This window comes from Macrobrachium nipponense, chromosome 24 (assembly GCF_015104395.2).
Source record: "Macrobrachium nipponense isolate FS-2020 chromosome 24, ASM1510439v2, whole genome shotgun sequence".
Lineage (NCBI taxonomy): Eukaryota > Metazoa > Arthropoda > Malacostraca > Decapoda > Palaemonidae > Macrobrachium > Macrobrachium nipponense.
This window is the reverse complement of record NC_061091.1, coordinates 46,631,704-46,648,957: the sequence shown is the minus strand read 5'-3', so window position 1 is coordinate 46,648,957 and position 17,254 is coordinate 46,631,704. Positions and strand designations below refer to the sequence as shown.

Below are 17,254 nucleotides of genomic sequence, written 5' to 3'. Positions count from 1 at the left end.
TAGCATAAGCAAAATGACATAATGATAAAATAAAGTTTTATATGTACTTACCAAGTAATTACATAGCTATTAGTTTTTAACTATCGCAGTAGCTTAAATTTTGAAATTTGAGGCAGAGCTTCTAATCTTCTTGCATAGGTAACTAGCCCCGCCCACTTTCAGGGAAGAATAAGAATACAGGTGAGCTCAATTTGTTTGTACCCTATGACCATGAGAGGGGAGGAAGGAGGGCTCCAATCATGTACATATAGTTACTTGGTAAGTATATACATATAAAACTATTTTGTTATAAAAATATAATTTTCATACAAGTAACTTACCAAGTAATTACATAGCTGAATCCCACATTGACACAGGAGGTGAGATACATATGTGATAAATGTGTAAGACTCAAAAACACTAAGTTATGGAGATGAATTTGAAATAGAAAGGTAGCTAGCATTGGTGAAATGCTTGTTGTAACCTTACCTGGTGAGAGAGCTACACCAGGAAGATACGGCCTCTGGTTGGTGCTCATCTCAACCTGTTGTGGCATGGTGGTATTGCCGTGGAGTGCCTCTAGGCACTCCACTTCTGAGAGAGCTTAGTGGTGAAGGAATACTCCAAAGGCTGCCAAAGTATCACGATATAAAAACAAGTTCCCTTGCTCTGGGTGCAGTACCACAAAAATGACCAGATAACTCTGTTATCTTCACATCACATAAAATAACCATTACCCATTCATTAACAAATGACTGGTGTGTACTCCAGATACACAGTACTCCCAGGATACCCAAAACTTGACAATCTGTATCAAGGCGAGGAGATAAGAGAAATAAAAGGAATACTACCTCCTATCCTTCATCCCCAATACCATGCCAGGAATGGATAACAGACCTAAGTCACTGCAATTTTTGTATACTGTCTCTATCAGGTAAATAATGAGTAGGAAACACTGATCCACACCTCCCATAGGTGGACTGAAGAATTGCGGAGGAGTTGTGGATAGCATTAAGTTACGCTTAAAAGCCAACGAAGTGGCTATGACTTTAAAAATGGGTAAGACATCCTCTCAAACTTCCAAGTGTGACTCGGAGATTACATTCCTCAAAAAGAAAGCCAGAGCATTCTTGGACAGCAGACTGAAGGGGTTCTTAACCGAGTACCAGTTGTTATAAGAGGGACCTACAATGCTAAAAGCCATCGATTTGGGGGAATTGGGTGGAAAGGAGGTGCCATTACTTATATAGCCCATAAATTCACTAATGGCAACTTTTAGACTGGCTAATACCGTCAAGAAACAGGCGGCTAAAGAGCTACTTGTGATCTTGACTTCAAGGGAGTATATACTGCCTCTATCTCTCACGTGACATCCTATTTTACATTTGCTCATAAATACTATACCCAGGGGTTGCTATTGGTTTTAGTTCATATCTTTTATATGATATGATAGTAGTATGTCAGTTTTAACTGTAATTTTGAAAAGAGAAGTGGAAAGAAATACAGTTAAACCTTGGTTTCGTACGTCTCTCTTTTCATACGTTTCAGTTTTCGTGGACTTTTTTCTACGAAATTTTGTCTCAATTATCGTACGTTTCCTCAGTTTTTGTACACTTGGAAACGCTCCATCCAGGGCCCAGCGAATGACCGGGCACCTTATTAAGTGCCCAAATAAAGCATCCCGTCTTCTCTTGTGACCCATTCTGGCTTTGTTTCTCACTGAACAAGCACCACTGTGCTCGTAGTCCACATCACTGCACGTGTTAGTTGTTTTGTGCTAATTTTGCCGTAAAAACTCATTGCAAAGTAGCTATCATGAGGCCGAAAGTTGCAAGTGCCAGGCGTTCGGTAAAAAAGACAAGGAATACGACTGAATTCAAGAACTTTTAGCAAAGTATGAAAGTGGTGCATGTGTAGCTGATCTTGCTGGGATGTACGGCAAGTAAGTGTCGGCGATCAGCTCTATCCTAAAAAAGAAACATGAAATCAAGGCAGCTGATGTTGCAAAATGGATCATGTCATTACTGAAACAGATCACAACTAGTGGAAGATGTTGAGGAGCTGTTGTTGGTGTGGATTAATGAAAAACAGTTAGTGGGAGATAGTGTCTGAAGTGATCATTTGTGAGAAAGCTAGGATGTTGCATGCTGATTTAAGGGAGAAAAACAACCAGTGCTACTCTTAATGATTTCAAGGCCAGCAGATGCTGATTTTAAAAATTCAGAAAGCGTATGAGCATACAAAGTTTCGTACGGTATGGGGAGGCTGCGAACTCGGTGAAACATGCAGCCGAAGAATTCGTTGGTGAATTCAGAGTATTTTGAAGCTGAAGGATTCCTCCCTCAACATGTCTTCAATTGTCATGAGACAGGCCTGTTTTGGAAAAAAATGCCAACACGGACTTACATTGTAGAGGAGAAAAGTTCGTTGCCACGGCACAAGCCTATGAAGGACAGGCTAGCACTCTTGGTCTGTGGGAACGCCAGTGGGGTTTTCAAAGCAAAGCCCCTACTTGTGTATCTCTCTGAAACTCCCCTAGTGTTCAAGAATAAATTGCCTGTGATGTGGAAGGACAATAAAAAGGCATGGGTCACAAGGCAAATTTTTGTTGAGTGGGTAAATGAAGTGTTTGGCCAGAGTGTTAAAAAATACCTGCAAGAGAATCAATTGCCCCTCAAGTGCTTTCTGGGGGTAATGGACATAGGTCCTGCACATCCTCCTGGCTTGGAAGACCAGCTGTTAGATGAATTTAAATTCATCACTGTGAAGTTCTTGCCCCCTAATACCACTCCTCTTATTCAGCCCATGGACCAACAGATCACTTCAAACCTCAAGAAACTCTACACAAGGCACAGTTTCAAAGGTGCTTTGAAGTGACCTCAAACACTGAATTGACCCTAAGAGGGTTCTGGAAGGATCACTTCAACATCTTCAACTGCATAATCCTTGAACAGGCAGTTCCCGGTTATTGGCGGGGGTTCCGTTCCCAAAGGGCTGATAAGCGAAAACTGCCATTAACCAAAACGCTGCGATTTATGGCACTGAGAACCGGTTATCAGCGCCATAAACACCCTTATAGCACCTCTATTAGGTGTGTTATGGCACCATAAGACACCTTATGGTGCCGATAACTGGAACTCAGGCTGTTATGGCGCCATAAATCGTCAATTTTATGGCGCTAGAAGAGCGCCATAAAACTGGATCGCTGACAACCGGTGACTTACATGACAATGAACTCTGCTTGGAGAAAATTATGGCCAGAGTGTTACCTGAAAAAGGATTTCGAGGGTTTGAGGCTGACCCCAAAGTCCCTACACCTGTTGTGGAGTGTATTGTATCTCTGGCTGGCGAAGTCCAGGGGCTTGTGTGAGTGGTGAGGATGTGGAAAAGTTAGTGGATGCCCACAGGGAAGAGCTAACCCCTGAAGAGCTGCAAGACCTTCAGCAGGAACAGCATCAGAAGGCAGATGAGGAATCTGAGGAGGAGGAGGGAGAGAGAGGGGATACTGTGCCTAATTTTTGTTGAGACATACCATCCTAATAAAGACGTTGCAATCATCGTCTCTAACATGTTTAATGACAACGCTTTGTATCATTTTAAGAAGATATTGAAGAGATGTCAGAAACAAATGTTCCTGGACAGTTTTGTTATTTGACAGGGGTCCAATAACTCTCAAGCTGGTCCTAGTGCCAGTAAAAAATAAAGTGGGGAAGTAACCTCAGATGGTGCCACTAAAAAACAGAGAAGTAACCCCAGATAGTTTTTGTACGTTTCGGATGTCGTGGGAGGTTTCAGAATGGGTTATATACGAAAACAGGTTCCACCATATTAGGAAAACACGTACAGGCAGTCCCCGGCTTACGAAGGGTTTGGATTGCAATGTTCCGAGGTTACAACGCTTTCCAATTATATTAGTTAGAAATTATTTCCAGGTTTACGATGCATGATCCAGGGTTACGGCGCTTACGACGCTGATCTGTCAGAAGAAATAGGACTCTAAAAATGCAAAATTATCAATATTTAAAGTTTTTTTTTATGACAAATGCAATAAAAATGCAGTTTACAGTTTTGATACACCTAAAGCATTAAAAGTACAATTTTCTTAGGATTTCTGAAGATTTTCCGGCTTAAGACAATTTTCGCCTTAAGGCCAAGAACAGAACCCCCGTCGTAAGCCGGGGACTGCCTATACGTAATCCAAAAAAGTTACTGCATCTTCAATCTCGGTCAATTAACGTAAATATTTCACCAGAAATATGCTCAGATTTTGTTACTGATTTTAGTTCTTATCTGTTTTGATATTGTATGAGCTGTAATTATAATTTCCAAAAAAAAATGATATTGTCATGATACAATAAAGTTTTATACATACTTACCTGGCAGATATATACTTAGCTATAGACTCCGTCGTCCCCGACAGAAATTCGAATTTCGCGGCACACGCTACAGGTAGGTCAGGTGATCTACCGCCACTGCTGCTGGGTGGCAGAACTAGGAACCATCTCATTTTCTAAAACAGATTTGCTCTTCCACCTGTCTCCTGAGGGGAGGCTGGGTGGGCCATTTAATAGTATATATCTGCCAGGTAAGTATGTATAAAACTTTATTGTATCATGACAATATCATTTTTATACATTCAACTTCCCTGGCAGATATATACTTAGCTGATTGGCACCTTTGGCGGAGGGTAAGAGACAGCTAATTACTGAATAGACAGGGAACAACATACGTTGTAGGTAACAAAAATATAAGAAACCTTGGTTCCTACCTGTGTCGGCGAAAGACTTCATGGCTACTGCCTAGGAGCTTACATCGCCTCAAGAGCCTCAGCGAGGTAGTGACCTCATGCTAAGAATTCTTGATGGTCTGTCGATGGGGTCTTATCCACTTACTCGACAGAACCAAAGGATCTTTGTCAATGGGGTCCTATCCACTTACATGACAAAACACCTTGCCATATGGCATCATTAAGGAGCATAACACCGATCCCGATCACCTGATCCTAATACCGGGGTTAGTACTACGATTGAAAGGAGTTATCCCCCCAACATCCTTTCAAACGACCATAAAAACTCAAAACCAAACAATCTTTTAGTTAAAAACAATATTATTTAAGGATCAGTACCAGCTCCCTGTCCAGCACGGTATCCGCTGATACATAAGGTCCAAGAGAAAAACACTTTTCATAAGTCACTCTGACGTCTTTTAAGTAGTGGGAGGCAAATACCGAGTTGCATCTCCAATATGTTGCTGCTAATATGTCTTTCATTGACATATTTCTATTAAAGGCTAGGGAAGTTGCAATTGCACGGACTTCGTGTGCTCTAACCCTAAGCAGCTTAAATGTTTCCTCTTGGCATTTCATGTGAGCCTCCGTTATCACATTTCTTACGAAGAATGCTAATGCGTTCTTCGACATTTGCCTCTTCGGGTTCCTTACCGCGCACCATAGGCTCTGATTACAACCTTGAAGTTGACTCTTTCTCTTCAGATAAAACTTCAGTGCTCTGACCGGACAGAGAGACCGTTCTGTTTCTCTACCCACAAGGGGAGAGAGGCCCTTGATTTCAAAACTTCTGGGCCAAGGCTTAGAAGGATTCTCATTCTTGGCCAAAAACAAAGGTTGGAAAGAGACAACAGCAGAATCTCCTCTAAAACCTACCCGAGAGTCTAATGCATGTATCTCACTGACCCTCTTGGCCGTCGCGAGGGTCAAGAGAAAAATGCACTTCCTCGAGAGGTCCCTAAAGGATGCCTTATCAGGTGGTTCGAAAGTATTCGAAGAGAGAAACTGGAGGACCACATCTAGGTTCCAACTTGGAGTGATAAAGGATTTAGACTTTGTAGTACCAAAGGATCTTATCAAATCATGGAGATCCTTATTGTCTTCTATGTTAAGGCCCGTTTCTAAATACAGCCGAGAGCATACTTCTATAACCTTTTATGGTAGAAACAGCTAAACGTGATTCCTCTCTATGGAAGATAAGGAAATCAGCAATTTCGGTCACAGAGGTATCGGAAGAGGACAGCTTCTTCGACCTACACCATCTACGGAAGACTTCCCACTTCGATTGATAGACGCAGAGTAGAGGACCTGCGGGCTCTGGCAATTGCGCTTGCAGCTTTTCGCGAAAAGCCTCTCGCTCTGACAAGTCTTTCGATAGTCGAAAGGCAGTCAGGGAGAGAGCGTGGATGTTTCCGTGATATCTCTCGAAGTGGGGTTGTTTGAGCAGATCTGTCCTCATGGGAAGAGATCTGGGGAAGTCCACCGTCCATTCCAGTACCTCTGTGAACCATCTGTGAACCAATCTCGAGCGGGCCAATATGGGGCAATTAGAGTCAGTTTCGTCGCCTCCGAGGAACGGAACTTTCTTAACACTTCCCCCAGAATCTTGAACGGGGGAAAAGCGTAGGCATCTATGCCCGACCAGTCCATGAGAAAAGCATCTATCGCTATTGCTCTTGGATCTTCTACAATGGAGCAAAAGTTTTCTATCCTTCTGGAGAGAAACGTGGCGAACAGGTCTATCTGAGGCTTCCCCCAGAGAGACCAGAGCTTTCGGCAGACTTCGGAGTGTAGGGTCCACTCTGTTGGAAGGACCTGGTTCTTCCTGCTGAGTCTGTCTGCTCTGACATTTTTTGTCCCTTGTACAAACCTCGTCAGCAATACAGTGCCTCGTTCCTCTGCCCATATCAAGAGGTCTCTCGCTATCTTGTATAGTGTAAGCGAGTGAGTCCCCCCCTGTTTTCGGATGTAAGCCAGAGCCGTGGTATTGTCCGAATTTACCTGGACTACCACGCCTCTGACCTCCGACTCGAAGTATTTCAAGGCTAGATGAACTGCCATAAGTTCTTTTACATTTATATGCCAGGACACCTGTTCTCCTGTCCAGGTTCCTGACCCTTCCTTCTTTCCTAGAGTTGCTCCCCATCCCGTTTCCGAGGCGTCGGAAAACAACACTAGGAGAGGGTTCCGAATCGCAAGGGATATGCCTTCGTTCTTCTGAAGCGGGGTTAACCACCACCTCAGGTCTAATTTTATTTCTTGAAGAATGGGAAACTGATCCGAAAGATCCCCTTTCTTTCTGTCCCACATTCTTTGCAGGTAAAATTGCAGAGGTCTCAGATTGAGCCTCCCTAGGGAAACGAACTGCTCCAGCGACGAAAGGGTGCCCAGAAGACTTAACCATTCCCTCGCTGAGCTTCGTTCTTTCCCTAAGAAGTTTGATATTTTCTCCAAGCCTCGAGCAATTCTGTCTTGCGATGGAAATGCTCGAAAAACCCCGAGAATCCATCTGAATCCCCAGATAGACAATGTCTTGGCTGGGGACCATCTGAGACTTCTCGAGGTTCACGAGCAGTCCGAGTGAGAGAACGAGATTCAACGTCGTTTCTAAGTCCTCCAAACATTGTTGTTTTGACTTGGCCCTTATTAGCCAGTCGTCCAGATAGAGGGATATGTTCACCCCCTCCAGATGAAGCCACCGTGCTACGCTCCTCATAAGGTTGGTGAACACTTGAGGAGCCGTAGACAGGCCGAAGCACATGGCCCTGAATTGAAAGACCCTTCCCTGCATCATGAATCGTAGATATTTCCTCGATGACGGATGAAGAGGGACGTGAAAGTATGCGTCTTGTAGATCCAAGGAGGCCATCCAATCTCCTGGACGCAGAGCCGCTAGCACCGATTTGGATGTTTCCATAGAGAACTTCTGTTTCTCTACGAATCGGTTCAGTGCGCTCACATCCAGGGACAGGTCTCCACCCTCCCGAGGCTTTCGGAACTAGGAACAGTCGATTGTAAAAGCCCTGAGAGTGTGGATCCGGTACTAATTCTATGGCCTCCTTGTCCAACATTTGTTCTACTAATTGCAGAAGGATCTTCCTCTTGACAGGGTCCGCGTACTTCGCCGACAGTTCTCTTGGAATAGACGTCAAGGGAGGTCTGTCCCTGAAGGGGATGAGATATCCTCTCCTCACAATTGAGAGGGACCAGTTGTCCGCCCCTCTCGACGTCCATTCTTCTGCAAAATTCAGTAGTCTGGCGCCTACTGGTGTTTGGAGGACTTGAGGTTCATTTGCTTTTCTTGGTAGGTCTAAAGGCGAAGAACCCTACCTCTTCTTTCTGCTCCTCTCTTCTTAAAGGAGGATCTCGAAGATGAACTCCCTCGAAAGGGCGGCTTCGGGACCCGTGTCTCCCCCTTCGTGGCAGGAACAGCTGTCTTCGGCCTTTTGGTTGATTGAACCAGAAGGTCCTGTGTCGCCTTCTCGGTAAGTGAGTGAGAAATATCTTTCACTAACTGAGAAGGGAAAAGCTGGTTAGACAGAGGAGCGTACAGAAGGGACGACCTCTGTGCCGGAGAGACAGCTTTCGTAAGAAAAAAAGAACTGAATACAGTTCTCTTCTTAAGTATTCCCGCCCCGAAAAGGGAGGCCACTTCTCCCGATCCGTCTTGCACTGCTTTATCCATACAAGTCAAAATACTATTAAGGATATCGGGGCTCAGTTGTTCATTGTCTTGTGTCCTCTTGGCCATCACCCCAAGGGACCAGTCCAGAAAGTTGAAAACTTCCAAGACATGGAACAATCCCTTGAGGAGATGGTCCATTTCAGACATTCCCCAAGTTGTCTTGGCTGAAGAAAGAGAGCGTCTCCTTGACGCGTCCACCAGCGTTGAGAAATCTGCCTCTGCAGTCGCTGGGAGGGCGAGTCCCATTGCTTCGCCTGTCTCATAACAGATACCCCTCCTCCCAAGTCTGGAGGGAGGGCAGGTAAAGACAGTCTTTCCCGCCTCCTTCTTGGAGTTAAGCCAATTTCCAAAAGACTGCAAAGCCTTCTTCATGGAAATTGTTGGCCGCATCTTCAAGAAGGAGGACGACTTTGCGGTTTTCGCGCTCGTGAACAGCGACCGAGGAGAAGGAGGAGCGGCAGGACTCAATGAATCTCCAAATTCTTGGAGTAAAAGCGCAGCCAACGCTTTGTAGTCTGATAGTCCCGCCGCTTTTTGATCTTCGGTGTCAGAGACATCTTCTAATGCAAGTTCCACCGGAGAATCATTATTAGCCGAGGGAGAACGTCTCCTCTCGCAAGGTGAAGGACTCTTCGCAGGATCAACTGCTTCCCGACAAGGTCGACGGCCGCTTGTGCGACATCTTGTGTCCCTGTCGGGAGAATGCCGATCCTGAGAAAAAACCCGATAATCATCTAAGCCCTCCTGACAAGAATGACGGCCGCCTGTGCGACATTTTGCATTCTTCTCAGGAGACAGCTGTGCTTGCGGCAGATTTTCACCAAAAACGGACATATCGTGAACAGGACGACGGCCGCCTGTGCGACGTCTTTCGTCTCTGTCCAGAGAATTCCGTTCCTGGTCCAAATCATAAAGAGACTCTTCCTGGTTGATTTCTCCGTATTGTTCTTTTGAAGAAAATCTTTCAATGCGCTTGGACGTATCTGTCCTTCTCGGACTGTGTCGTCTGTCCGAGCTGTCGACATATGGAACTTGGCGCTTGGCTGGTGTCATTCCAGTACGACACTTCTGCCTGTCCGTCTTGTCTGCTTCTGGCTCCTGGCGCCCGGACGGAGTTGCCTGCGCACGACGTTTTTTCCTATCCAGGCTGTCCGCCTTGCCACGGCTGTCCGCGGTAGGCAGGCATCGCTTGAACAGAGTTGTCCGCATAGGACATATCTGCCTGTCCGGGCTGTCCGCTTCTGGCGAATGGTGTCTGGTTGGCGCCGTCCGCGTAGGACACTTTTTCCCGTCCGAGTAGTCCAATTCTGGCGCCGAGCGCCTGGGTGGTTCTGTCCGACTCGGACACTCTTCGTCATTGTCCGTATGTTGCGTCTCAATTCTATGAGTTTTCATCCTTCTTTCTTTATTCCTCTCTGTACTCGTACGAGGAGTAGAGGAGATAAGTCTGGAGTCCGGAACGCCCTTCGGACGAGATCTCTTAACCGGAAGAAAATCGTCCTTTTTTCTCGGGAGGTCTTTTCTCAATACTCCTACTAAAGAGGAAATCTGCTCCTGCATTTTACGTAGGATGTCCGTCGCTGTTTCTTCCTTCTCTTTGTCATGAATAGGAGAATGCGCTCTGGAAGGTGTAGGAGATCGAGATATTGTCCTTTTGGCTCTTTTCCTCTCGTAGGGAGAATCGTCCGGAAAACGTTCCGGGCTCGAGTCCAACATCGGAGCTTTCCAACTCCTCTTGATCGGACGCGACAATTCGTCGGAAGTCCATCCACTTCTTCGAGGAGACGAATCGGATGACGAAAAGCACTCTTTCAGGATGCCTTTCCAATGGCGATCCTTGGCAGTCTGGGACGCTACAGATTCTGCCGAGGGGACGCCTGACCGGTGGGGATTCTCCGTAACCTCCGTACGACTGTCGACATTCCTTCTCCTCTGGGCCTGGGAGCTTGGAAGAGGTCTAGGTCTGGGAGTGAGACAGAGCCGATCAGACGCACCCTCCACTACACTGGGGACACTTATGTCACTTTCCACATTCTTACCTTTAAGAGCTTGCATTTCAAGCTCCATCCTTCTTAATGCGGTCTTCAGATTTGCAATCTCCGTAGCAGAACTTGCAACATCTGCTACGGGAGAGGTTGATACTGCATGTGAGGAAGCAATTACTTGGGGGTTAGTTATACTAACTGGCTCGTTAGAGCGTGATCTACTCATACTTCTAGAGACAGCCTTTCTAACCCTATCTCTCTCTAGTTTCCTTAAGTAGGAATCTAGTTTCTTCATCCTTCCTATCCATATTCAACATTCATCACACGTGTTATTTCTCGTGCATTCATATCCCCTACACTTCTTGCATACCTTGTGAGGATCTAACGACACTTTCGGTAGCCTCACCAAACAACCCTCATTCATACATCTTCTAACTTCGCAGCTAGAATCAGACATTTTTGAGCAAAATCCAAAGCCAAAATCCAAAAAACGTTCCACAAAAGCGTATGCCAAACCACAGATCCAAATACGTCACCAAAAAGACAGTCCAGAAGATCAACGGCGATGAAAAACGAAATCCAAGTCAGGAGGTAACAATAACGATGTTATGGCTACCCTCGACAGAGCAAATCTGTTTTAGAAAATGGGATGGTTCCTAGTTCTGCCACCCAGCAGCAGTGGCGGTAGATCACCTGACCTACCTGTAGCGTGTGCCGCGAAATTCGAATTTCTGTCGGGGACGACGGAGTCTATAGCTAAGTATATATATCTGCCAGGGAAGTTGAATGTATAAAAATATTATTTATTAGAAAAACATGTGTAACTTGTTAAAATTTACGATTTTCTACTTCTTGTAGAAGGTAGGGAAAATTTGTCAGACTTTTTTCTTACACCATGTTCATCTGCATATGTTCCTCTTTTTATTGTTGTTCTTTTCTTAAACTGGGGTGTTGCATAATGAATTTTTACCCCAGCTCATAAGGGTTAATGCTCTTGCAGGACAAAGAGCCCTCTTGGTCTGCTGGTCCAAGAATATCCATCAAGTTCTTGATGGTGAATGAACAGGGCCAAGGATTGGATGGACTTTTGTTCATGGCCAAAGAACCGAGAGTGAATGAGCAGACTGCATCTCCGTGTAAATCTGACTTTCTTATCAAAGGCCTGCAGTCCACTCATTCTCTTGCCCATAGCCAAATCAACCAGAAAATGGGGTTTTCCTGTCAAATTCTTGAGACATAAGGAGTGAAGGGGCTCAAATGGAGGGTCCAAAAGCCCTCCATTTGAGGTTCCAAGAGACCAAAGTTGTCTTCCCCTGCTTTGAAGTGCCAGACTTAATCAGATCACTAATGTCTTGACTTGCTGACAGATCCAAGCCTCTATGTTAAGAAGAAGAATTTAACATAGCTATGTAACCTCTGATGTTTGACGTAGCTAAGCCTTGAGAACACCTCGGGAAGAGCAGAAAGTCTGTGATCTGTGCTAGAGAAATTTCAGAAGAAGAGACGTTACGTCTTTGACACCAGCTGCAAAGACTGCCCACATGGTCTGGTAAATTGATTGACTGAATATGAAATTTAGGTATTGAAGACCCAGTTCTGGAACCCATCAGGGTTATTCAGACTGACTTTTACACTTTGCAATCGCCTCTGCAGCTGGTCTTGAAAAGCCCTTCACTCTGAGAAGCTTCCTAACAGTCTCAAGCTTGTCAGAGAATGAGTGGATGATTATCGCTTTGGTGGAATCAATGGAAGTGTGGCTGTTTGAGATTACTTGTTTAAGAAGACTTCGTCTCAGACAGAAGTCTTGGGAAGTCCACCAGCAGCCTGAGAAGGTTCAGGAACCACTCCTTTTGTGGCCAGAACAAAGCTACAATGGTCACTGAAGTGTTGCTGTGGGAAAGAAACTTGTTTAGGACTTATCTCACCATGCTGAATGGTGGGAAGGCATACACGTCCAGGTTTGACCAGCCCTAGAGTATGGCGTTGGTTCACCATGCCAGATGTTAAGGGCTGAAGAACAAAACAAGCAAAGGAGATGGTTTCTTGAATTTGTAAACAGGTCTATCAGTGGCTTTCCCCACCGTTCCCACAGGTCAGTGGTCACCTGCGGATTCAGTGCCTATTCTGCAGGTAGGACCTGATTGCAGCAACTTAGCTTATCTGCTAGGATGTTTAATTTGCCATGGATGAAGTGTGCAACAATCCTGGTGCAACTGCCATGTGCCCAGAGGAACTCCTTGGCTGCTTTGTAAAGGGAAAAGGAGCAAGTAATACCTCCTTGGATCCTAATGTAAGCCAGCAGTCATGTTGGATGAATGGACTGTGACTATCTTGTTGAATGTCGTTACTGCAAATGACTAAGGGCCAAATGAAATGCTTTTAGTTCCTCGACAGTGATGTGGAGCTTTCTCTAGTCCTAAGACCAAGTCCCAGAAACTTCCATTTTCCCTAGAAGAGCCACTAAACACAGATCCGATGAATCTGAGTCTTCTATGAGCCTCCAATGAAGGTACTCATTGATCTTGGGTGTGATGGGAAAAAAACTAGTCTGGAAGAGTTTTCCTGTGCCAACTGGCCTTTAGGAAGAATTGCAGTACTCTTGTGTGGAGTCTTCCTAAAAGTATACATAGTTCTTGATGGATGAGAGTGCCCTGTAGATTCATCGATTTATTGGCTGTGCAGGATGGAAGCGAGATGAAGTTTTGTACTTTCCAAAGGCACGATTGGACTTTTTTTTGGGGGGAGGGGGGATGGAAAAGCCCAAAAACTCACTCATCCCTAAACAGAGAATCAACTGAGTCTGAACTAAATGCAACTAATGCAGGTTGATTAAAAGACCCAAATCTTGGGCAAGGAGAAGTGTCTTCTGAAAGTCCTCTGAGCATCTTGTTCATGAGAGGAAGCATAGAAGCCAATTGTCCAAATATAGGAAGACATTGATAATCATGTGATGGAGCCACTTTGCCAGAGGGCTGAGCATGAGTGAATACTACAGTAGTCGAGCTGTAGAGAAGCCGGAACACAAGCTTGAAACTCTGCCCTGGAACACAAACCTCAGGTACTTCCTGAAGTCCGGATTTACTGGGACATGGAAGTATGGTTTCACATCAACTTCACGCCTTGACCGTCGAGCTTCACCAGTGGGCAGTCAGCAATTCGGTAGAGCTCTCAGCCAGGTATATCCCAGGCAAACGAAATGTGGTTTCAGACAAACTCAGTCGTCGGAATCAGATCCTAGGCACAGAGTGGTCCCTTCATCAAGTGGTAACAGACAAGCTCTTCCAGGTTTGGGGGAGACCCATGCTGGACCTTTTGTGACTCACTTCAACAGGAAGCTATTGATATTCTGTTCTGTGGTCCCAGATCCTTTAGCATTAGCATTCCAACATCCCTGGGACAACCTGGAGGTGTACGCCTTCCCTCTGTTTTGTTTGATCCGTCAAGTTCTGAACAGGCTACTGAGTTCACAGGATCTCAGGATGACTTTGGTAGCCCCTCTGTGGCCTCAGGCGGAATGGCTCCCAGTTCTGCTGTTGTTGCCATCAGAGGTTCCTAGGGAAATTCCCCCTTGGTGACATCTCCTCTGTCACCAGTATGCGGAAAGGTTCTACCAGTCAGTAGAGTCCCTGTCTCTTCATGGTTGAAGGCTATCAAGTATCTCTTCCGAGCGAGAGGCTTTACTCAGAGAACAGCAGGACATATGTCCAGCAGTCTCAGAAAGTCGACCTCCGCAATTTACCAAGGCAAATGGGCGATCTACTGTGATTGGTGTCGTAAATGGGGTTTTTCTCCACTCGCAACCTCTATTCAGTGACGAGAAAGTTTGTCCGTTTCTGCCCTTAGAGGCTACAGGGCGGCCCTGAGTTTGGTGTTACGCCTTAGAGGTGTCGACATCTCTTCCTGGGAACTTTCCTTGCTAGTTAAGGGGTTTGAACAGTTGAGTTCTCCTAGAGAGCTCAAACCTGCAACGTGGGATGTTTCCTTGGTTCTCAAGAGCTTCACTAAGAGTCCATATGAGCCCTTACGTCGCTCATCTGACAGGAACTTAACACTTAAGACAGTTTTCCTTCTGGTCTTGGCATCTTCCAAGAGGGTAGGAGAGCTCCATGGTCTAAGCTATGATGTGAAGCACACCAGGGGTTGGGGGTCAGTGTCCTTCGAATTTGTCCCGAAATTCGTGGCCAAGATGAAAATTCCCTCTGTGCATGATAACAGGTTCACTTCGTTTTCCATTTTATCACTGAATGACTTTGTGGGTGGTGATGCTCAAGAGCTTTTGTTGTGCCCTGTCCGGACCCTGTGTTGCGATCTTAAAAGGACTCTGCACCTTAGACCAGGCTGCCGCAGACTTTTTGTTAGCACAGGCTGTAGTACAAAGAAAGAGGTGTCTAAAAATACTTCCTATCTCTTTTTGGATACTGGTAGCCATCAGACAGGCATACTTGACTCTTGATGATTCCACCACCACGTCTGTGCAGGATAGAGCGCATGATGTTAGGGGCATTGGTCCCTCTCTGGCTTTCAAAAAGAACCTGGCTGTACATAGTGTGCTGAGCGCTGTTAATTAGTTAAGCCAGTCCACGTTTACCTCTTTCTATCTTAAGGATGTTGCCCACAGATCTTTGGACATGTTTCCCATAGGTCCTGTGGTGGCTGCCCAACAGGTTGTGTAACTCATAGTTGCCCTTAACAGGGCACTTTTGTATCTTACCTAAGATGATTGTGTGGATGAGAGAATGAGTGAGTTACCTGGTCTTCTTTCTCTTGTACCTTTCCTTCTTCCTTCGTGCAGGTTAAGGAATAGACAAGTCATTCACTGGACTGGTCTGATACAGGTGAGTAAGGTAGTCAGACTGATAGTTTGGTCGCTTAATATACAAATATCAAACCCTCATTTCGGTAGCATATGCTCCACTTCTTGGCAAGGAGGAGTTGGGAGTTGTACATGCCCTGGTGTATTGGTTTGCGATTGGACATTGGACAGTCAGTTTCTCTTTGGTTCCGTATACAATGATTCTCCCATATATCATTGTATGTCACTCAGGGTCTGAGTGGTTAGATATAAATTTATCTAGCTTCTCAACAGGCTTCAGTCCCCCTCCAGAAGTAATTTCTTCTGGAAGCTGGACTAGTGGGTAGGCCCCCAGGTGGTTTAGGATGTCTTGTACCTCCCTCCAAGTATGAGTCTATCCTATTGTTAAGACCGAAGGTTTGTTTGCGTATGAACAAATGACAAATTTCCTATGACAATTTGTATTTTTCATAGCTACAAACCTGAGGTCTTAACATTATACTGCCCGCCTCTAGCCGCCCCTCTTTTTGTTAAGACATCCTTTCCTGGACTGAACCAGGAGTGTAGGCCTCCGCATCACGGGCTGGAACATTCCCAGTCCCAAGCCCTGAGCCTGTCCGGCTCCTGTCGTCTGGAAAAAATTTTGAGGGAACAAGTGAGAGATCACAAACACCCTTTTCCTGCCTGCAGATAAGCAAGGCTGAGGGTAGTCGCCAACCTGTGATGAAGAAGTCCACCTGAATTGGGGAAAGCAGTCCTGTTCACTCCCGCCCATGTGAATGTGAGCAAGGGCTGTATTGTGGGCGTTTCAATCTACTTAGAAGCTGAGGCTTCTACAAGGGAAGAAGACTGCCTTGTCTGGGCCAGTTGCCAGGCTACTGTCCTAGGACCCCTGGTCCATTCTCTTCAAGAACAAAGGGGGGCAAGGGACCACCTGAATGGTTTTTGGTCACCTTTCCTAACTGGCTTATGTTGGTAGCTGGGACTGGGTCCGTAGACCAGGACCCTTGCCGACCCCAGTCAACAGGCTACTGGGGCTGGTAATGGTGGCCCGGGTAGGTGGCCCTCTGGAGGGTTGGTACTGGTACACTGTGATCAGTAATGGGAGCTGCAGTACCATGGTAGTGAGATACCAGGGATGGTACCAGTAGTTTGGATAAGTGGCCTACTGCATGAAGGGTTAACAGGGAGAAGGAACAGTCCTACAGCTAGCAAATACCATGGCTGGTTAAGTTGTCCCGGGCATGGTTGGAGCAGTTACCGGCCTAAGAGTGACCAAGTTAGCTCTACTGAGAGGTCTAGAGAGGCACATACATAACTCTCTATGGCCCTCCACAAAATGACGTTATGATATAAAGTTTCATGTATACTTACCTGGCAGGTATATATACGTATAGCTATATCCTATGTCGCACTGGCAGAATTTTCAAAACTCGCGGCAACCGCTAGAACACTGGTAGTTCAGGTGATCGCCACCCCGTTCCCGTGGCGCTCGGAACCATTCCCATTTTCGTCAGATTTTCTCTGAACCCTGTCTCCTGAGGGGAGGTGGGTGGGAATTTAATTATATATACCTGCCAGGTAAGTATACATGAAACTTTGTTATATCATAATAACGTCATTTTCACGTATGACACTTACCTGGCAGGTATATATATATAGCTGATTGACACATTTGGAGGTGGGTCAAAGACAGCAACATCGTAAGAGTTTAAAACTTAAATTAAATTTTAAAATACTCCTTGGTTCCTTACCTGCTAAGGTAGCTGACTTCATAGATCCTGCCTCTTAGCCTGCTAAACCTTAGTAGCTCCCAACTAGGACGTGACCTGATAGTTGATGAAGCTATGAAAACGGGTCTGACAACTGGACGGGACCAATTTGTTGACAGGAAACCCTAGCCCTCTCTTACCACGGGCATTCATGCTAGGGCAAGTTAGACCACCTGAACCACACAAACACCTATTCCCTAACACACTACACTTCATAGACTGAAGAGGGAATAAACCCTCTCAGACAACCATAAA

General features: G+C 45.6%; 1 protein-coding gene across 4 annotated transcripts in view; it reads right to left on the bottom strand.

Annotated features, from left to right (window-relative positions):
- The window catches only part of LOC135205598 (1-acyl-sn-glycerol-3-phosphate acyltransferase alpha-like), a 173,796-nt gene that overhangs the window by 100,452 nt on the left and 56,090 nt on the right, over positions 1-17,254 (bottom strand). The window lies entirely within an intron of this gene.